Source organism: Cherax quadricarinatus, chromosome 21 (assembly GCF_038502225.1).
Source record: "Cherax quadricarinatus isolate ZL_2023a chromosome 21, ASM3850222v1, whole genome shotgun sequence".
NCBI classification, from domain to species: Eukaryota; Metazoa; Arthropoda; class Malacostraca; order Decapoda; family Parastacidae; genus Cherax; species Cherax quadricarinatus.
The window spans coordinates 14,866,141-14,887,039 of NC_091312.1; the positions used below are offsets into that span (position 1 = coordinate 14,866,141).

At 43.7% G+C, this 20,899-nt stretch overlaps 1 protein-coding gene across 3 annotated transcripts in view; it reads left to right on the forward strand.

Annotated features, from left to right (window-relative positions):
* The window catches only part of MESR3 (misexpression suppressor of ras 3), a 276,810-nt gene that overhangs the window by 211,453 nt on the left and 44,458 nt on the right, over positions 1 to 20,899 (forward strand). For all 3 annotated transcript variants that reach the window (XM_053777167.2, XM_053777169.2, XM_053777168.2), the window contains one exon: positions 16,095 to 16,148. The gene's annotated coding sequence lies outside the window, so the exon portion shown is untranslated. The remainder of the gene's footprint in view (positions 1 to 16,094; positions 16,149 to 20,899) is intronic.

The following is a 20,899-nucleotide window of genomic DNA, read 5'->3' on the forward strand; positions in this document are numbered from 1 at the left end:
AGACAATGTAAAGTGTGTGCGGAGATTAGGATAAATATATACTGGCACTATGCAGGATTTCCTGCAATTAGATAAGGACAATTTGTAAAGGTAGTCATACCTGAATGTTGCAACAGCCAAGGAAAGAGTAGATATTGCCATTGTCGTATTACATCCTAATGGTGGTATGTTCACTTACATGAGCAGCGCTGCGCAATAACCTCACTCTCTGGGCAAAGAAAAAACTTTTACGCATAATTGTTTCCATGGGACGAAGCCAGAACCATTTTATTAAGTCGAATGCTCTGACCACTGAGCTACGGTCTTCCCTGAGGCGAGGCTTCTGTTAGTAGCTCTGCTCTCCCGTTCTCTTGGACTATTACTAATTATCTTGTGTATTTAAGAAAGTGATCATGATACAACTGTATCAGCTATAAAAACATAGATATTTGTTGCCATGGCAACGTTTGTAAATACAGTCCTTGTGAAGATGTTTGTTGATGTGGGCTGCCAGGCAGAGTTGTTGCTCTTGTTTGTGAAGGATGAACACTTGACCCAGGCATGGCACGTGTACATGTACTTCACCCTGCCACGCGATGGATCCTAGTCAAGACATTTTGATCCAAGGAATTGGAGCCACCCTCATTTCTGGGCTCAAAGAAGGACCCCAGTGGAAATAAATCAATGACTTTTTTTTGGATTATCCTAGGTTTTTTACACATGCTATGTATGATAATCTATGTAACTGTATTTGTGTATACCTGAATAAACTTAATTATAACCTCCCATCCCCCAAGCGCTGTATAACCCGTGTGTGTAGAGCTTAATCATAATAATATAATACCCAAATCCTCTCTCCAAGAAGGTTAACCTGTGATGGTAGTTCGATAGTTTATGTTGTCAACAGAGAAACTTGTGTAGTATCTAAGTAACTAAGTCATTCAAATACCATTTATAGTCCGGCTCTCTTGCTAACCATGACGTCACGGACTCCCATGCGCCTTGCGTATGCGCCGTGAGTCAACAGCCATGGTTAAGATAAGATAAGATTTCGTTCGGATTTTTAACCCCGGAGGGTTAACCACCCAGGATAACCCAAGAAAGTCAGTGCGTCATCGAGGACTAACTTATTTCCATTGGGGTCCTTAATCTTGTCCTCCAGGATGCGACCCACACCAGTCGACTAACACCCAGGTACCTATTTGCTGCTAGGTGAACGGGACAATAGGTGTAAGGAAACGTGTCGGAATTTCCACCCGCCGGGAATCGAACCCGGGCCCTCCGTGTGTGAAGCGGGAGTTTTAGCCACCAGACCACCGGGTTACCCTCTGATGTATCCCTATGGTTACCCTGTGATGGTAGTTTGGTAATTATGTATCCTCGTCGTTGCCTTGTGATGGTAGTTTGATAGTTCATTTATCCCCATGGTTGCCTTGTGGTGGTAGTTTGATAGTTCTTTATGTATCCCCATCGTTACCTTGTAGTGGTAGTTTGGGCTTGTGTGTATCCCATGGTTGCCCAATGGAAAATAATTACATAGGTCAAAAGGGGTTTTTATCAGACCCTGGAGTACAACTAATTATATCTCTGGATATTACAGAAGTCTACATAGATCACAGTCATTGTCTAGGTTATTATTTGATGCAAACTGGATAATCTCCAGATTCCAGATAGCTTATGAGAGTAATCCCCTCAAGGGAGGTTCCTTGACGCTGGTGAAGGGCTCTTGATCTAGGGAATTAGATCTGTGCTCCGTTTCCCTGAATTGAGCCTGAATGCCTTCCACCCCCCCCCCACTTGCGCTGTATAATCCTATGGGTTTAGCGCTTCCCCATGATTATAATAATTATTATGAGAGTAATGTGCTATTTCTACCAGTTTATTTGTTTGGACTTGCCTGTAACGCGTTGAAGTTTAGGTTAATAAAAGATAGTGTTTTAGTGTGGGATCCTGTCTTCGTCCACACACTACAACTCGACTAAAATCGTAAAAGCTGCTATGTGAAATACTTTTTTCTTATATAGTTTATCGTTACTGGCTAAGTACTGTTATTCAACCTTTGTTTATTCCCCAGGATGCGGCATAACAGTTGACTAACAAACCGATACGTATCTATTTACTGCTAGGTAAACGAGCACTAGGTGTAATGAGATTTGTCCATTGGCCTCTCCTTGCCTAAGGACCTTTAGGTTGTGAGCTGACTACTCTAACCATTGAAGTACAGGTCAAACATGATGTAGTGTACCGATCTCGTAGCTTTATCCGTACACGTGTTTTACTTGACATATTTCCTTGTGGTGTTTGCTTTCCTAGAGACCCTGCCTGTAACAACATTCCGGTGCTCACTCACTGACGCCTCGACCAGTGAAAAAAAAAGATGCACATTGCAGAATAAGCTTTTATTGGAAAAAAAGAAAAGTTTCATTTCACTCACGTTATGACTTAATGAGGCTTTACACAACGAAACGTTGCCCCAATGAAAGCTTGGTTTTCAGTGTGTCATTTCTTTAGTACGTTGTTTGGATCTGACACCAGGACTAGTGTGAAGAACGTCCACCGCAGCCACCCGCCCTTTCTGACCTTCCTTACAGCGTTATTTGTAAGCTTCAGTGTGTTCGAGCACTTGTAGCACGATGTTCTTGCTCGCCTTAACGTGGTGCTTCCAGCTGAGTTGTTTGAATCTGAAATGCTTTTATTTAGTAAGATACCTGGGTATTTAGGTTATTTTACTTGCTGTTACTAGGGGATTAGTGAACACCGTAATGCTGGGGAGGGTACATGGGGAGACATGCTGAGGGAGGATACCTGGGAAGGTGTGTGCTGGAGAGAGGGTGCCTTGGAAAACAATACTTGCCGAAGGAGAGAGGTTAATTACCTTCATAGGGTCATCATCTGGGCAGAGTCAACTCATGATGCTTCTTATGTCCTAATTTAGTGTGAAGCTTTATTTTTACAGTCATTTGTGGGGGTCAGTGACTCTCTCTTCTCTCTCCTTTATCTCTCACATCTTTCATCTGCTCGTCTTCGTTTCTTCATATCCTCCTTCAACCATAACTGCTGAACCCTTAATGGAATTCTTGACAATATCCTCATCACCCTACTGAAGTCTCCCAGCTCAGGTGGACACATTTCTACACTATGTAAGTAATCCTTCATGTGTGATGGAATATGACAGGGAAACTCAGCTATCTTGCTTGTATACCCTCAGTAATTATGATAGGTATCTCTTGTACCTACAGTGTAACCATCATAGCGAATAGGATAGCAGCACTGCATATGTATCAATTTTTGGCAAATACAAATAAATGAAGCCTTAATTACATGATCCCAACTGATTATCTCATCACACTCTTCTATTTCCACACCATTTTCTCCCTTTTCCCCCTCTCTCCATGCATTATCCTCACTCCATCTCCACACTTCTCGTCCTTCTCCACTCCCTTTATCTCCTACGCATCCGTCCACCTGCGCTCCTTGCTCTTCTCCACCTTTTTCCCTCCCTCCTTTCCATCTGATGTTTTGCTCTATGTCTCGCCCTTGCCTGACCTAAGACTGAGTATCACACCAGGGTAGACACAGCGGTGGATCTGCTCACGTGATGAATTCACGACGCCTCTCACTCCAGTGTTTGAGTGCTTGTGATATACCTGTGAACGGTTTCGAATTTGTTTTTTACTGCCACAGCTCCTCTGGCCAGACTTTTCTGATGACCACCTAGTTTGCCAGGCTGTTACTACTTGCAGTTCGTAGCCCCGCATCTCCGCCACAGCCTGACTGATCAGATATCTCTTGCAGAAACTTTTTATTTTCTCGGAACAAAGAGAGGTTTTCAAGAGAAAACCGGACCGTTACCTCTTACAAGTGCCAGATCAACTGGGCTGCGATGGTTATGTAGGCCTGCCTGCCTGCCTGCCTGCCTGCCGCAAGCAACACTCCCGGGTGACCAGGTAGTCAACAAGGAAGCCGTCATTTTCACTATCCCTTTATCGTATTTTCTGGTGTTTTACGGTAATTATTCCTTACATCCTTTATCCTCCCCCCACTCTTCCTGCCTTTCGTTGCCCCTCTTTTCCTGCCTTCCTACACCTCTCTCTTCCTGCCAGAAGCCTTAACATGTTAGAGTATTGTTACTTTTTCAGCTAGAATATGTATAAAAATATATATTATATAAGAATGTCTATTATAATTTTACGTATAACTTGCTTTCTAGACTGCATCCTCTCTTCACCCCTCCCATCCTGCCTCTCTTCACCCCTCCCATCCTGCCTCTCTTCACCCCTCCCATCCTGCCTCTCTTCACCCCTTCTCATCCTGCCTCTCTTCACCCCTTCTCATCCTGCCTCTATTCACCCCTTCTCATCCTGCCTCTATTCACCCCTTCTCATCCTGCCTCTCTTCACCCCTTCTCATCCTGCCTCTCTTCACCCCTTCTCATCCTGCCTCTCTTCACCCCTTCTCATCCTGCCTCTCTTCACCCCTTCTCATCCTGCCTCTCTTCACCCCTCCCATCCTGCCTCTCTTCACCCCTCCCATCCTGCATCTTCACCTCTCCCATCCTGCCTCTTCACCTCTCTCATCCTGCCTCTCTTCACCCCCTCTCATCCTGCCACTCTTCATCCCTCTCATCCTGTCTCTCTCCACCCATTTCATCCTGCCTCCGCCCTCCATACCCTGCCAACACCGCCTCTCCACCTGCTGCTTCCCTTATGCCCTTTCACCTCTCCAAACATGCACACAACAGGTGACACAAGGTGCCAGGTGCGGAGGGTGTCATAACTCGCTTTCAACACGGTACACAGGTGTCAGTGCTCCAGTAGATGACACAAGGTGTCGGGGGGGAGGGGGAGACTAGGTGCTAGGCTCTTAAAGCTGACATGCCCGGCGTGATCAACACAGTACTAACAGCTTCATCACGTCTACCTGTCATTCCATACTCCTGATACTGCTAAGAGCTCTTGATCCAAGGAATTCCATCTGTCTTACCTTATTCGTATCAGACTTGAATATTGTTTTTATTCGCCAAGCTCTGTATAACGCAGGTTTAGCTCTTCTCCGGGAATAAAAATAGCGATAATAATTGTCAATACACTTCAAGCTCACACCACCTGGGTAACTCCACCTCATCTAGCTGGGTGTGTGGCAGAGAAGGATGAGCAGCAAGTAGGGGGGAGGTTCGTAAAAGTTGTGTTGTAGATTGACGACCTGTACCGGCCTACCATTCCCTGAAGTGTGTTTTCTTGTATCGAGTTGGTTGCCTGCCCTGGCTGCCTAGTGTGTAGTATGGAGACGATGGTCTGTAGGATGGTACACCTGTTCTCACCCATCCTGACTCATCACGCTTTGCTCTCACCCTTCTTCATAGCCACAGGTGTTATTAACATGCACACAGCTATGGATGGACCTCTGCAACCACGTATAGATATTATTTTCTCTCTCTCTCTCTCTCTGTCTGTCTCTCTCTCTCTCTGTCTCTCTGTCTCTGTCTCTCTGTCTCTGTCTCTCTGTCTCTGTCTCTCTGTCTCTCTGTCTCTCTGTCTCTCTCTCTGTCTGTCTGTCTGTCTGTCTGTCTGTCTGTCTGTGTGTGTGTGCATAAAATACTCAAATGGTGTTGATAAATCCAGGTTGTTTGCGACGCAGGAGGGAGTCAGGGGACATAGATGGCAGTTAAGGACTTAGATGAGCCTGTTGTCTGGTACCATTGCCTTGTTACGTCATGCTCTTGTACTAGTTTCATCACTTCTTTTGTTGTATTGATGCTTTCTAACTCTTGTCAGTATGTTCTGATTATAGTCCCTTCAAGTAGCGCTTTCCTCTGTGCCGACATCTGTGATAAGCTCCTCAGAGAATTTTCCGTCGTCCTTCATTAGCTTCCCACACAATTTTCAGCTTTATCAGTTGGCCCTACATTCATCTTTTTTATGTGGTGGTGGAGTAACTTGAGTTCAATTTTGGTCTTTTCTGTTTTTTTTTCCAGCATTCCTTCGTATCATCGCATATTTGTTACTTGCTCTCCTACTTCCTTTCTTTTCCATTTTGATATGCTTTGTATTTCTTCGAGGCCCTCTAGCATCTGCCCTTGAATTTTCTCTATTTCTGGTTGAATCATTGACTCTGTTTTTCTTTTTCTTTATAATGAGGTTTTGATCCTTTGACTCCATTACCTCCATACTTTCTTGTACAGTCCTGCCCTCCAGGTTCCTTTCCTATTTCATTATCAGAAAAAACTTTCATGCTATCATGTTCCTCCTTATTGTAATCCTATTTCCTTATACTCACTTTCCACCATTTCTTTCTACATTATCATTTCTACCAGGAAACATGGTTCACTCTGAAAAATTGGACATACCTGCTGGATGCCACACACGGGTATAAATAATTCCACATTGATAGAGTTAACAGGAAAGGGGCGGAGTTAAGTATGTTAAAAAAAACATATCATTATATGAATCATTGTCCTGGTTGTCATACTCCTCCTTTGGCATCCTATTATCTGGCTGTGAATTATGCCACTGCCATTGTTACTATCGTCTCTCCAGATATTACAGAACCTACAATATTAGCTCGTGAGAACTAATATGGTAGATTCGAGTTTAGTGATTAAAATAAAATAGTTCTTGAAAACGTGTAAGGGTTCCTAGTTCATCAAATTCTCTGTGACTTCTCACTGATACTCTTTCTTTGTTTACCTTTTCTTATTTGGTGCCCCTCTGGGAATATTGCATTTATTATTACTGGGAGTTTCTTCTCTGATAACTATATTTTCAGGGATTTCCCTTCCCTACTCTTTTAAAACCTCACTTTGTAGGTGACTCCACCTGCATTCGAGTACTACTATGTGAGTCTTTATTAACTAGCGCTTTTCCGTACATATTTTCTTATTTCACATTTAGAGATGATGTTCAAAGAGTTTCTGTGGAGCTTTGTGGCATTTCATAGGCTTTTGTTAAGTGTTTATGTAGTTGCTACTTCTGAGATAGGCGTTTTTCCTGTTAAGTTCCCCTTCGGTTTCATTTTCCTTTCCTAGGTCTTCTTTTCTGACTTTTATTCCTCTTCTGTCCGATTTTCTTTGATACTGACTATCGAATTTGCGCGATCTCCAAAAATTGGATTTTCTTCTCAGTACTAAGTTTGTTAGACACTTGCAACATTTAGGTATCTTTATTCCGAAACGTTTCGCCTGCACAGTAGGCTTCATCAGTGGAATGTAGAGATGGCAAAAATAGAGACAGCAGAAACAACGAAGAGGTAAATATGATGTTATCTGTCCATCAACGTTGAATAAATAGTTTGACTGTGAAGTTGAATACGTCGCCAGGCTGAGGGACTGACCACTTCAAGCTATTCAAGGTTCTTCTGTCTCCATATTTGCAACCTCTATATTTGACTGATGAAGTCTGCTGTGTAAGCAGACCGACTAGGACTAAAGATACCTTCAACAGTCTCAAATGTGTCTTACCTATCTGCTTATCAGTAATGTATACCATTATTACATCCAATACCAGGCATCATTTTTTCCCTTGTAAATAGGATAGTGTATTTGCATGTTTATGTAGTCACTGATTTATTTTCCTCTATGGAGGCGGGGAGGGGAGATAGTGTTTTGGTTCCTGGCTCATCCTTTTAACTGAATTTTTTTCTGCATCATTGTTTACTAGGGTAGCAGTATGGCTGTGGTAGCAGGATCTTGTCATTCTTCTATTGCACTGTCCCGTCCATCTATCCCTAACCCAGCGTGTGCACCCACCTGCTCGATCACTTATGAGATCCCCTCCCCACTCACCTGTTCGATCATCTACAAGATCCCCCTGCCCACCCACCTGCTCAATCCCCTGCCCACCCACCTGCTCAATCCCCTGCCCACCCACCTGCTCAATCCCCTGCCCACCCACCTGCTCAATCCCCTGCCCACCCACCTGCTCGCCAACCTCTCGACGCCTCCAATGAATGGACACCACAAAGAATGCCACCGCCCCAGCTTTCTTAAGACGACCGTACCTTATTAAGACGAGGTGCTGGGGACCTAACACTCAGGTTGCCACAATCTGTGGTTGTGTAGCATTTTGGGGATCCAACACTGGCTGCCACACACTGTAGTGTTGTAGTATGCTACGAGCCTACCACCTACCTTGGCAGACACACATTACACCTTACCTGTGAGTGTAGGCAGCAGGGGAAAGGGTGGTTCTATATAGTTTTACCTCCCTTGCAAAACAAAACAAGTTGTATTAGTATTGGCTGTGTGTGTGTGTGTGTGTGTGTGTGTGTGTGTGTGTACGTATGTATGCTGCGATGTGCTGTTACTGGCCCACGTTACTGCAAGTGTAGCCAGTTTTTACACTGGACCCAGTCAAGGGGGTGCCTGTTTGCTGGTAAAGGGTTCTTGATCCAAGCAAGTGAAACAATCCTCCCCTTGGATCGAACCTGTTTGCCGTCTATTCCCCACGCGTTGTACGACAGTATGCATGATAGTGTGTGACAGAACGCTGTTCTCGCATCACGTTGGAATCAATAACTCAAGAGCTGTGACTTGTTTATAATACTTTATGTAATGTAACAAGTTTACACCTCTCCATTTTTAAGGTAGAAATTAAATATGAAGGAAAAGCACTCATAATGAACGTCACAGTACCAGTAAGGTTCTCACAGCAGGGAGACATGACGGCAGCATCATCACCCTCCTTCCCCCAGTTTCAGCATCAGCAACAGCAACATTATCAATAGCAGTACCAACAGCAAAAGCAGCAGCAGAGCACCAGCAGCAACAGCACCAACAGCTACACCACTACTACCACCATCACTAACAGGAGCAGAAGCAGCACCGGTGGGGAAGGTGTTATGTGGTTCACCCAAACATGATCAACAACTGGCATTTGACGCTCCAGAATTACCCAGGAAGGGAAAGCTGTTCAACGCGAGTTGATCTCTTGCAACCTGCATGCAATAGCGATGTTAATGATGAGGATGAGAGAGGGGGAAGTTAACTAGGAGACAGAACAGTGAGGAAAATTATATAAAAACTAGGAGACACAAAAGATGAATATTAGGTACAAATTAGTGGGAGCAGAAGTCTGCCGGATAAATTATAAATGGCTATTTTACTCCCGGACTCCGGTGGTAGAACAGCCCTCGAAACCTGTGACCTAAAAAGAAAAACAAAAGTTTATATTTTTAAATTTAGTAATATATACAGAAGGGGTTATTAGCCTCTTGCTCCCTGCATTGTAGTCGCCTCTTACGACACGCATTGCTTACGGAGGAAGAATTCTTTTCCCCACTCCCAAGGAGATAAGAGGAAGTGTACGTAAAAATAGGAAGATATACCTGTTATTCCGCGTGTATATGAGAGCAAAAAGACACCAGCAATCCTACCATCATGTAAAACAATTACAGGTTTCCGTTTCACACTTGCCAAGACGGTAGTACCTCCCTTGGTATTTACTGCCTACCAATATATATATATATATATATATATATATATATATATATATATATATATATATGTCGTGCCGAATAGGAAAAACTTGCGATGTTGGCTTAAATAGCAACGCTCATCTTGCCATATAAGACAAGTGAAAATTTGTGTATGCAATAATTTCGCCAAAATCATTCTGAACCTAACGAAAAAAATATTTCACTGTTTGTTTAGTATTAAATTATTGTAAACAAATCTAAAATATATTTAGTTGGGTTAGGCTAAAATAAATTGAGCTTGTTATAATAAGGTTAGGTAAGTTTTCTAAGTTCCTTTTGGTGCAAAATTTTAAATTTTTACATCAACATTAATGAAAAAAATACATCTTTAAACGTATAAGAGAAAATTTTAGAAAGGACTTAATTTTAAATGAGTTCTTGCTAATTGGCCAGTTTTACATATTCGGCACGACATATATATATATATATATATATATATATATATATATATATATATATATATATATATATATATATATATATATATATATATATATATATATTTCCTGTTAGCTGTTCCCAATTCCTCCCTGGGCACCCGTCTCGACCCACAGGCCATTCGGATTGGTGTTGCTCTTCGCCTAGCCGCCCCCATCCTCACCGAACATAGGTGTATTTGCGGCAGGGCGACAGCTGATCAATTCGGACTCCATGGTCTCGTGTGTCACACAGCAGAAGGGAAGTATGCCAGACATGAGGAGATCAATGACATAATAAAGAGAAGCCTCGCCACAGCCCGTTGCCCAGCTCAACGGGAACCCCAAGTACAGAGGTCTGATGGAAGTCAAAAGCGTCCTGATGGAGCCACTATGCTACCCTGGAAGGATGGAAAGCAGATTGCCTGGGACTACACCTGTGCTGCCACATTGGCAGATACCTACTTGCCATACTCTGTAGTGGAAGGGGGTGGAGCTGCCAGCCACAGGGAGACCCAGAAGATCCGAAAATATGAAAACCTTCCCCCTTGCTATAACTTCATTCCAATAGGGTCGGAGACCCTTGGAGCATGGGGCAAGTGTGCTCTAAAGTTCCTCAAAGAGCTGGGTGAAAAGCTCATCATAGAAACCAAGGACCACAGGGCGACCAGCTTCCTCTTTCAGAGACTCAGTGTTGCGATCCAGAGAGGAAATGCCTGCAGCATTCTGGGCACGCGGCCCACCGCAGGGGAGCTGAACGAAGTATTCGAGATGTAGCTCTGAGTTACCTATGTTGTTTTACTTTGTATCATATTTTTGTGAATGTTTCGTCAATGTATTTTGTCTTTAAATAAAATATATATACATAATATAGGGGGTGGTAGGAGAAAATTCTCAAACAGCTTCAGGGAGAATCTTGAGTTTTCCCTGAAGCAAGTTTATTCTTTTCTCTGAGGATGAGGGTCCCCATGACAGTTCTAGAGGTGGTACCTCCCTATATTTTATATATATATATATTATATATATATATATATATTATATATATATATATATATTATATATATATATAATATATATATATATATATACATTGTGTGTGTGTGTCGTGCCGAATAGGTAAAATTGGTCGATTTGCAAGAACTCATTTAAAATAAAGTCCTTTCTAAAATTTTCTCTTATACGTTTAAAGATATTTTTTTTCATTTATGTTCCTGTAAAAATTCGAAATTTTGTACCAAAAGAACCTTAGAAAACTTACCTAACATTATTATGACAAATGAAATTTAATTTAACCAAACCCAACTAAATATATTTTAGATAAGTTTACAATTATTTAATAATAAACACAATGAAATATATTTTTTTTCGTTAAGTTCAGAATGATTTTTGCGAAATTATTACACAATTTTTCGCTTGCCTTATTCAGCAAGAGGAGCGTTGCTATTTAAACCAAAATCACAAGTTTTACCTATTCGGACACACACACACACACACACACACACACACACACACACACACACACACACACACACACACACATACACACATACAGACACACACACACCCATATACAGGATTTCACACCTTCCTGTGAAGTGACCCTCTAACCCTTTCTCTCTCTCTCTCTCTCTCTCTCTCTCTCTCTCTCCCTTTCTCTCATCCTCTCTTCCTCTCACTCTTTCCCTCTCCCTCTCTCTCCCTCTCTTTCCTTGTCACTCCCCCCCTCTCTCTCTCTCACTTTCTCCCCCTTTTCCCCTCCTTCTACCCTCCCCTTCTCTCTTTCTCCCTCTCTCTCACTCTCTCCCCTTTTTCTTTTTCACTTTCTCTTTTACTAAAAAAAAAAAAATGGTTGGGACTCACAGGGATCAGATGACAATGGTACTGGTAGGGAGGAATGGATGGAGGAGCAGTGGAAAAGGATAGAGCAAGAATGGGAGAGAAAATTAGGAGAGCTTTCTGAAAAAATGGAGAAAGAGCTCTCTGTGAAATGGGAAAAGAGGTTGGAGAAGGAGACGAAGAATTGGGAGGCAAAAGTCGAAACTGCAGTAGCCAGGGTAAAGGTCCTAGAATTTGAGGTAAACAGGCTGAAGCAAGTCTCAGGGGTAGTGACCAGAGAAGACACACCATACGAAGCTGAGAGGCTGAACAGGAAGGAAAGAGATATGAAATATGCTAAGGTCCTATCAGCCTGCAAAGAAGGGCCAGGGAGTGGAAGGGAAGAGCAGATGGGTGCAGATGGAGAGGGAGATAGGTCGAATGCTGAGGCACAACCATGCTACCAAGAGCCACTGGAAAAATCAAGGGAGAAAATGACCACATACAGACAGGAACCAGAGTCACAGAGGGAGAGGCAATGGGAGGAGGAAAGGGCAAAATCAGTGTTTATCCATGGGCTTCGGGAGAGAGAGGAAAGGACACACACTGAAAGACGGCAGGAAGAAAGAAAGGAGATTGAGAAAATCATCACGGAAATAGGGGGAGAAGACATGGACGAGATTGTAAATTTTCAGAGAATAGGGGGGTACTTGAAGGGGAGAAACTGACCGATCAAGCTGATTGTCAGGACAGAAACAGTGTGGAACAGGATCCTCCAAGAAAAACCACGGTTGAGAAGCTCGGAAGAGTACAAGAAGGTGTTCCTAGACAGAGACAGAACACAAAAAGAGAGACATCAGCTGAGGGAGAGGACAAAAAAGCGAAAGGAGCTAGGAAAGGAGACAAGGATGGAACCAGCAGAGGTCAGTCAGAGCAGAACAGAGCAGCAAGAGCAAGCACACACACAACTATCCTCAGAACCCCCCAACCTATCACACCATCCCAACACACAATACAATCCATACCCACAGCTTCCACCCAACCCCCAACCATAGAATCCCACAGTATGCTACCAGGTCTCCCACCCCCACAGGCCCCCCAAACCACAGTGTTGGAAAGGAAACTGAAGGTATGGTACACAAACGCTGATGGAATAACAAACAAGTGGGAGGAGTGGCAGGAAAGAGTCAGAGGCATCACCAGACATCATAGCAATCACAGAAACCAAGCTTACAGGTATGATAACAGATGCCATCTTCCCAACAGGATACCAGATCCTGAGGAAAGACAGAAGGAACAGGGGGGGGGAGTGGCATTGCTGATCAAACACCGATGGAATTTTGATGAGCTGGAGAGAGGAGACAGCGGAGAAGAAAGTGATTGCATAGCGGGAACGCTTCACTCTGGAGGTCCCAAGGTGATAATTGCAGTGATGTATAACCCACCACAGAACAGCAGGAGGCCAAGGGAAGAGTATGACGAGAGCAATAGAGCGATGGTTGACACACTGGCTGCAGTGGCCAGAAGAGCTCATACATGCAGGGCAAAGCTCCTGATCATGGGCGACTTTAACCACAAGGAGATCGAATGGGAGAACTTGGAGCCACATGAGGGCCAAGATACATGGAGGGCTAAGATGATGGAGGTGGTACTGGAGAACTTCATGTACCAACACGTAAGGGACACTACAAGAGAGAGAGGAGAGGATGAACCAGCAAGACTGGACTTTGTATTCACCTTGAGTAGTGCAGATATTGAGGACATCACATATGAAAGACCCCTTGGGGCCAGCGATCATGTGGTTTTGAGCTTCGAATACACAGTAGAGCTACAAGTGGAGGGGGAAGCAGGAAGGCCAGGGCGAATGGCACCAAACTACAGGAAAGGGGACTACACAGGAATGAGGAACTTCCTGAATGAGGTTCAGTGGGACAGAGAACTGGCAGGGAAACCAGTTAATGAGATGATGGAATATGTAGTCACAATGTGCAAGGAGGCTGAGGAGAGGTTTGTACCCAAGGGTAACAGGAATAATGAAAAAGCCAGGATGAGCCCATGGTTCACTCAAAGATGCAAGGAGGCAAAAACCAAGTGTGCTAGGGAATGGAAGAAATATAGAAGGCAAAGGACCCAGGAGAATAAGGAGAGCAGTCGTAGAGCCAGAAACGAATATGCACAGATAAGAAGGGAGGCCCAACGTCAATATGAAAACGACATAGCAGCAAAAGCCAAATCTGACCCGAAGCTGTTATACAGCCACATCTGGAAGAAAACATCCGTCAAGGACCAGGTAATCAGGCTAAGGAAGGAAGGAGGAGAGACAACAAGAATGACAGTGAAGTATGTAAGGAACTCAACAAGAGATTCAAAGAAGTGTTCACAGAGGAGACAGAATGGGCTCCAGAAAGACGGAGAGGTGGGGTACACCACCATGTGCTGGACACAGTACACACAACCGAGGAAGAAGTGAAGAGGCTTCTGAGTGAGCTAGATACCTCAAAGGCAATGGGGCCAGATAACATCTCTCCATGGGTCCTGAGAGAGGGAGCAGAGGCACTATGTGTACCCCTAACAACAATATTCAATACATCTATCGAAACAGGGAGATTGCCTGAGGCATGGAAGACGGCAAATGTGGTACCAATCTTTAAAAAAGGAGACAGACATGAAGCACTAAACTACAGACCAGTGTCACTGACATATATAGCATGCAAAATCATGGAAAAGATTGTCAGGAGAAGAATGGTGGAACATCTAGAAAGGAATGATCTCATCACCAGCAGACAACATGGTTTCAGAGACGGGAAATCCTGTGTCACAAACCTACTGGAGTTCTATGACATGGTGACAGCAGTAAGACAAGAGAGAGAGGGGTGGGTGGATTGCATTTTCTTAGACTGCAAGAAGGCGTTTGACACAGTACCACACAAGAGATTAGTGCAAAAACTGGAGGACCAAGCAGGAATAACAGGGAAGGCACTGCAATGGATCAGGGAATACTTGTCAGGAAGACAGCAGCGAGTAATGGTACGAGGCGAGGTGTCAGAGTGGACACCTGTGACCAGCGGGGTCCCTCAGGGGTCAGTCCTAGGACCAGTGCTGTTTCTGGTATTTGTGAACGACATGGCGGAAGGAATAAACTCCGAGGTGTCACTGTTTGCAGATGACGTGAAGTTGATGAGAAGAGTTCATTCGATCGAAGACCAGGCAGAAATACAAAGGGATCTGGACAGGCTGCAGACCTGGTCCAGCAACTGGCTCCTGGAGTTCAATCCCACCAAGTGCAAAGTCATGAGGATTGAGGAAGGGCAAAGAAGACCGCAGATGGAGTACAGTCTAGGGGGTCAGAGACTACAAACATCACTCAAGGAAAAAGATCTTGGGGTGAGTATAACACCAGGCACATCTCCTGAAGCGCACATCAACCAAATAACTGCTGCAGCATATGGGCGCCTGGCAAACCTCAGAACAGCATTCCGACATCTTAATAAGGAATCGTTCAGGACCCTGTACACCGTGTACGTTAGGCCCATATTGGAGTATGCGGCACCAGTTTGGAACCCACACCTATCCAAGCATGTAAAGAAACTAGAGAAAGTGCAAAGGTTTGCAAGAAGACTAGTCCCAGAGCTAAGAGGTATGTCCTATGAGGAGAGGTTAAGGGAAATCAACCTGACGACACTGGAGGACAGGAGAGATAGGGGGGACATGATAACGGCTTACAAAATACTGAGAGGAATTGACAAGGTGGACAAAGACAGGATGTTCCAGAGACTGGACACAGTAACAAGGGGACACAGTTGGAAGTTGAAGACACAGATGAATCAAAGGGATGTTAGGAAGTATTTCTTCAGCCACAGAGTAGTCAGGAAGTGGAATAGTTTGGGAAGCGATGTAGTGGAGTCAGGATCCATACATAGCTTTAAGCAGAGGTACGATAAAGCTCATGGTTCAGGGAGAGTGACCTAGTAGCGACCAGTGAAGAGGCGGGGCCAGGAGCTTGGACTCGACCCCTGCAACCTCAACTAGGTGAGTACAACTAGGTGAGTACACACACACACACACACACACACACACACACACACACACACACACACACACACACACACACACACACACACACACACGCGCGCGCGCGCGTGCGAACGGCCGTTTCCCGCCTGGGTAGTTTATAAATTAGCATCAGTGTACCTTTGAATATAGTTACTGCCTTAATTGTATCTAGTTGAGCTAGATACTTCAAAGATGCTTGTCCAGCCAAGTAAGTTCCGCTGCTCTGTAGCTCTTCTTCTGAGTGATGTAACTCCAAACGTGTCATGTATTGCTACAGAGTGTTGTTTACTCCACAGAGGTGATGCGTAGTGTTACCGAGTGATAATTCCCGGAGTTGACGCGTTTTCCTTTTTGTTTCAGTGAGAAGTGTGGATGTGTGAAGGAGTGCGACAAGTGTAGACCACCACCAGCCAGGTAATTTGTACTGTTTTTGTTCTTGTCTACTTGGTCAGCTAATACATATTCATTTTTTGTTAAGCAGCAATACAGGTCCAGGTAAAAGATGAGATTCATCAAGCTCTGCACAAGGACATGACCGGAACTTTAACCAGTGTATCCTGGTGTAGATGAAATACTTGACTTGTAACGTAACCTTATTCTATAAAGTTTAGATTTATTCCAGAATTAAATTTTGTCCTGTGTTTATATAATATCAAAGCGGTAATATTTGATGCAGACTGAATAAATTGTAAATATATACGTTGATAATATTCTATAACTCTTTTATGACCTAATTGTTAGGCTTTTTGTGAATAATGAATGTCGAATGTTGCGTGTGAGAGAGTAAGACCACTGTAATGTATGGTGTGTGTGAGTGTAAGACCACTGTAATGTATGGTGTGTGTGTAAGACCACTGTAATGTATGGTGTGTGTGAGAGTGTAAGACCACTGTAATTTATGGTGTGTGTGAGTGTAAGACCACTGTAATGTATGGTGTGTGTGAGAGTGTAAGACCACTGTAATGTATGGTGTGTGTGAGTGTAAGACCACTGTAATGTATGGTGTGTGTGAGAGTAAGACCACTGTAATGTATGGTGTGTGTGAGAGTGTAAGACCACTGTAATGTATGGTGTGTGTGAGTGTAAGACCACTGTAATGTATGGTGCGTGTGAGAGAGTAAGACCACTGTAATGTATGGTGTGTGAGAGTGTAAGACCACTGTAATGTATGGTGTGTGTGTGTAATACCACTGTAATGTATGGTGTGTGTGAGTGTAAGACCACTGTAATGTATGGTGTGTGTGAGTGTAAGACCACTGTAATGTATGGTGTGTGTGAGAGTAAGACCACTGTAATGTATGGTGCGTGTGAGAGTAAGACCACTGTAATGTATGGTGTGAGTGTAAGATCACTGTAATGTATGGTGTGTGTGTGTAAGACCACTGTAATGTATGGTGCGTGTGTGAGTGTAAGACCACTGTAATGTATGGTGTGTGTGAGAGTAAGACCACTGTAATGTATGGTGTATGTGAGAGAGTAAGACTGTAATGTATGGTGTGTGTGTGAGTGTAAGACCACTGTAATGTATGGTGTGTGAGTGTAAGACCACTGTAATGTATGGTGTGTGTGAGAGAGTAAGACCACTGTAATGTATGGTGTGTGAGTGTAAGACCACTGTAATGTATGGTGCGTGTGAGAGAGTAAGACCACTGTAATGTATGGTGCGTGTGAGAGAGTAAGACCACTGTAATGTATGGTGCGTGAGTGTAAGACCACTGTAATGTATGGTGCGTGTGAGAGTGCAAGACCACTGTAATGTATGGTGTGTGTGAGAGAGTAAGACCACTGTAATGTATGGTGCGTGTGAGAGTAAGACCACTGTAATGTATGGTGCGTGTGAGAGAGTAAGACCACTGTAATGTATGGTGTGTGAGAGAGTGTAAGACCACTCTAATGTATGGTGTGTGAGAGAGAGTAAGACCACTGTAATGTATGGTGTGTGTGAGAGTGTAAGACCACTGTAATGTATGGTGCGTGTGAGTGTAAGACCACTGTAATGTATGGTGTGTGTAAGACCACTGTAATGTATGGTGTATGTGAGAGAGTAAGACCACTGTAATGTATGGTGCGTGTGAGAGTGTAAGACCACTGTAATGTATGGTGCGTGTGAGTGTAAGACCACTGTAATGTATGGTGTGTGTGAGAGTGTAAGACCACTGTAATGTATGGTGCGTGTGAGTGTGTAAGACCACTGTAATGTATGGTGTGTGTGAGAGTGTAAGACCACTGTAATGTATGGTGTATGTGAGAGAGTAAGACCACTGTAATGTATGGTGTGTGAGAGTGTAAGACCACTGTAATGTATGGTGTGTGTGAGTGTAAGACCACTGTAATGTATGGTGTGTGTGAGAGTGTAAGACCACTGTAATGTATGGTGTGTGTGAGTGTAAGACCACTGTAATGTATGGTGTGTGTGAGAGTGTAAGACCACTGTAATGTATGGTGTGTGTGAGTGTAAGACCACTGTAATGTATGGTGTGTGTGTGTGAGTGTAAGACCACTGTAATGCATGGTGTGTGTGAGAGTGTAAGACCACTGTAATGTATGGTGTGTGAGAGTGTAAGACCACTGTAATGTATGGTGTGTGTGAGTGTAAGACCACTGTAATGTATGGTGCGTGTAAGACCACTGTAATGTATGGTGCGTGTAAGACCACTGTAATGTATGGTGTGTGTGAGTGTAAGACCACTGGAATGTATGGTGTGGATATTACGTGTTTAGGGTCATTTTGGATTCTTGTGTATTAATCTGTTCTGTGTATTTATACCACCTTGTATTTGCATTGCTTTAAATAAAATATAAAAAAATAAAGAAGAAGCATATGTCCACGTAATGGACATGTTGTTCACAGCATGGTAACTGCTTCAACACCAAAATATAGATCTGAATAAAAGTATTTTATTCGGTTGTTATCTTATGCAGAATACGGCAGCCTAGTGACTCAGTGTGATTGACTACGGTAGAGACGTAAATTTGTTTGTATGAATATTGCTATAAAAGTAGATACACTCGCAGTGTGTTGCTATGCTATTCTGTATGATAATTACATAGATATGTTTGTCCGTCATATTTCATCACACAGGAAGGCTTTGACACACAGGTAATAAAATGTGAGCCTTAGTTGAGAGATGAGGATGAAGCATCCCTCTGGGGGCCCAGTAGCTACGACAGCTGGAAAATTTCATTCCAGGAAGAGCTGGAGTTACTGTTACGTAGGAATTACAATATCTTAGATGGAATTGAAAGCAAGATTGGATACAACAGTGTGCTACTGACCTATTCTGTATAATTGCTACACAATGGGAGCAAAAGCTACCCATTCTTCCCATTACTCTTCCAGCAAAAGGGTTAATTTCATGCACAGAGTTGAAATGTGTCAGCCTCAGCTGGGAGACTTTATGGGAATGAGAATATCGGCCAGGTATTCCATTAAAGGTTCAACAGCTACTAAGATTTCGTTTTAGCAGAGCTGGCGTTTCTTTTTCTTTATAATTACCATCTCTCAAGGTGGCCTGTCCATACACACGAGATATCTCCATCACAAAAATAATATATAGGAGAAAAAAAAAAGAAAGAGGTGGGGCGAGGAATTTGTATCAAATTTTATAAAGCTCTGAATCGACTCCTGCAACTACAAATAGGTAGGGACACACACACACACACACACACACACACACACACACACACACACACACACACACACACACACACACACACACACACACACACACACACTCGCACATACACACACACACACACACACACGCACACACACATACACATACACACATACACATACACACACACATACACACACACATACACACACATACACACACATACACACACACACACACACATACACACACACACACACAAATACACACACACACACACACACACATACACACACATACACACACATACACACACACATACACACACACACACATACACACATACACACATACACACACACATACACACACAGGAACAAGCACTTGTAGCTGTAGTACACACAGCTGTAAACACACATACACAGGATTTCACACCGTCCTGTGAACTGACCATCTGAACCTTTCTCCTCTGCCCCCCCCCTCTTTCCACACTAAGTAGACCTATCTCTACCTCTCTCACTCTTTACCTATATCTCTCTCTCTACCTATCACTCTCTACCTATCTCTCTCTCTCTATTCCCTCTCCCATCTTTCCCCTCTAACATCTCTTACCTCTCACATCTCCCCCCCTCTAACATCTCTCCCCCTCTAACATCTGTCCCCTCCCATTATCTCTCCCCTCCCCCTTTCCCCACCTCTCTCCCATCCTGCCCTCCCTCCCCCCCTAGCCTCTCTCCCCTCTCGCTCTTCCATCTCCCCCCTCTTTCCCCCTTCTCCCCCTCTTTGCCTTCCCTTTCTCCCTCCCTCCCTCCCTCCCTCCCTCTCTCTCTCTCTCTCTCTTTTTTTTTTTTTTTTTTTTTTTTTTTTTTTTTTTTTTTTTTTTTTTTTTTTTTTTTTTTTTTTGCAATCGTTTGACAAGGTTAAGGATTCCTAACTTTATTGACAAGCTAAGAGCTGTTACCTACATCAGCTCATTTGAAAGCATTTTTATTGTTATGAGACATACAAGTAGGGAACAGGATGAAGTTGGAGCCATCTGTGGGCCAGCATTTTCATTTGATCAACTGACGTTATCTCGTTGACATCATTATGCTGAACGAATGTGTTCCATACTCGAGTCATCCTGGGTATGTATGATCTCAGATGGAGTGATGTTCTGGAGAAGGGTACAGCCAGAGTGAAGTTGCTGCTTTCTGCCCGTCTTGTGGCATAAAAGCTTGTTTCGCGCTGTCCTCGAAGTGGATCCAAGTGTGGTATTTTGACAATATTGGCCTTGTACATAACAGTAAGGCCACCCACATCCCTCCTATGTTGAAGGCTCTGCTGAAATGACAGATCCATCCAGGATGGGTCCAGGCGAGAGATGAGACGTCTTGCTCTGTTCTCTACTCTGTCAAGCAGTCGCAGATGAGAGGGGGGACAGGCAAACCAAGAAAGTGGAGCATACTCAAGGTGTGAGCGTACTTGTGCCTCGTACAGTATCTTGCAACCCCTACTGTCAAGCAGATGCGAGATACGGCGAAGTGCTGTAAGCTTCCTGGCTGCCTT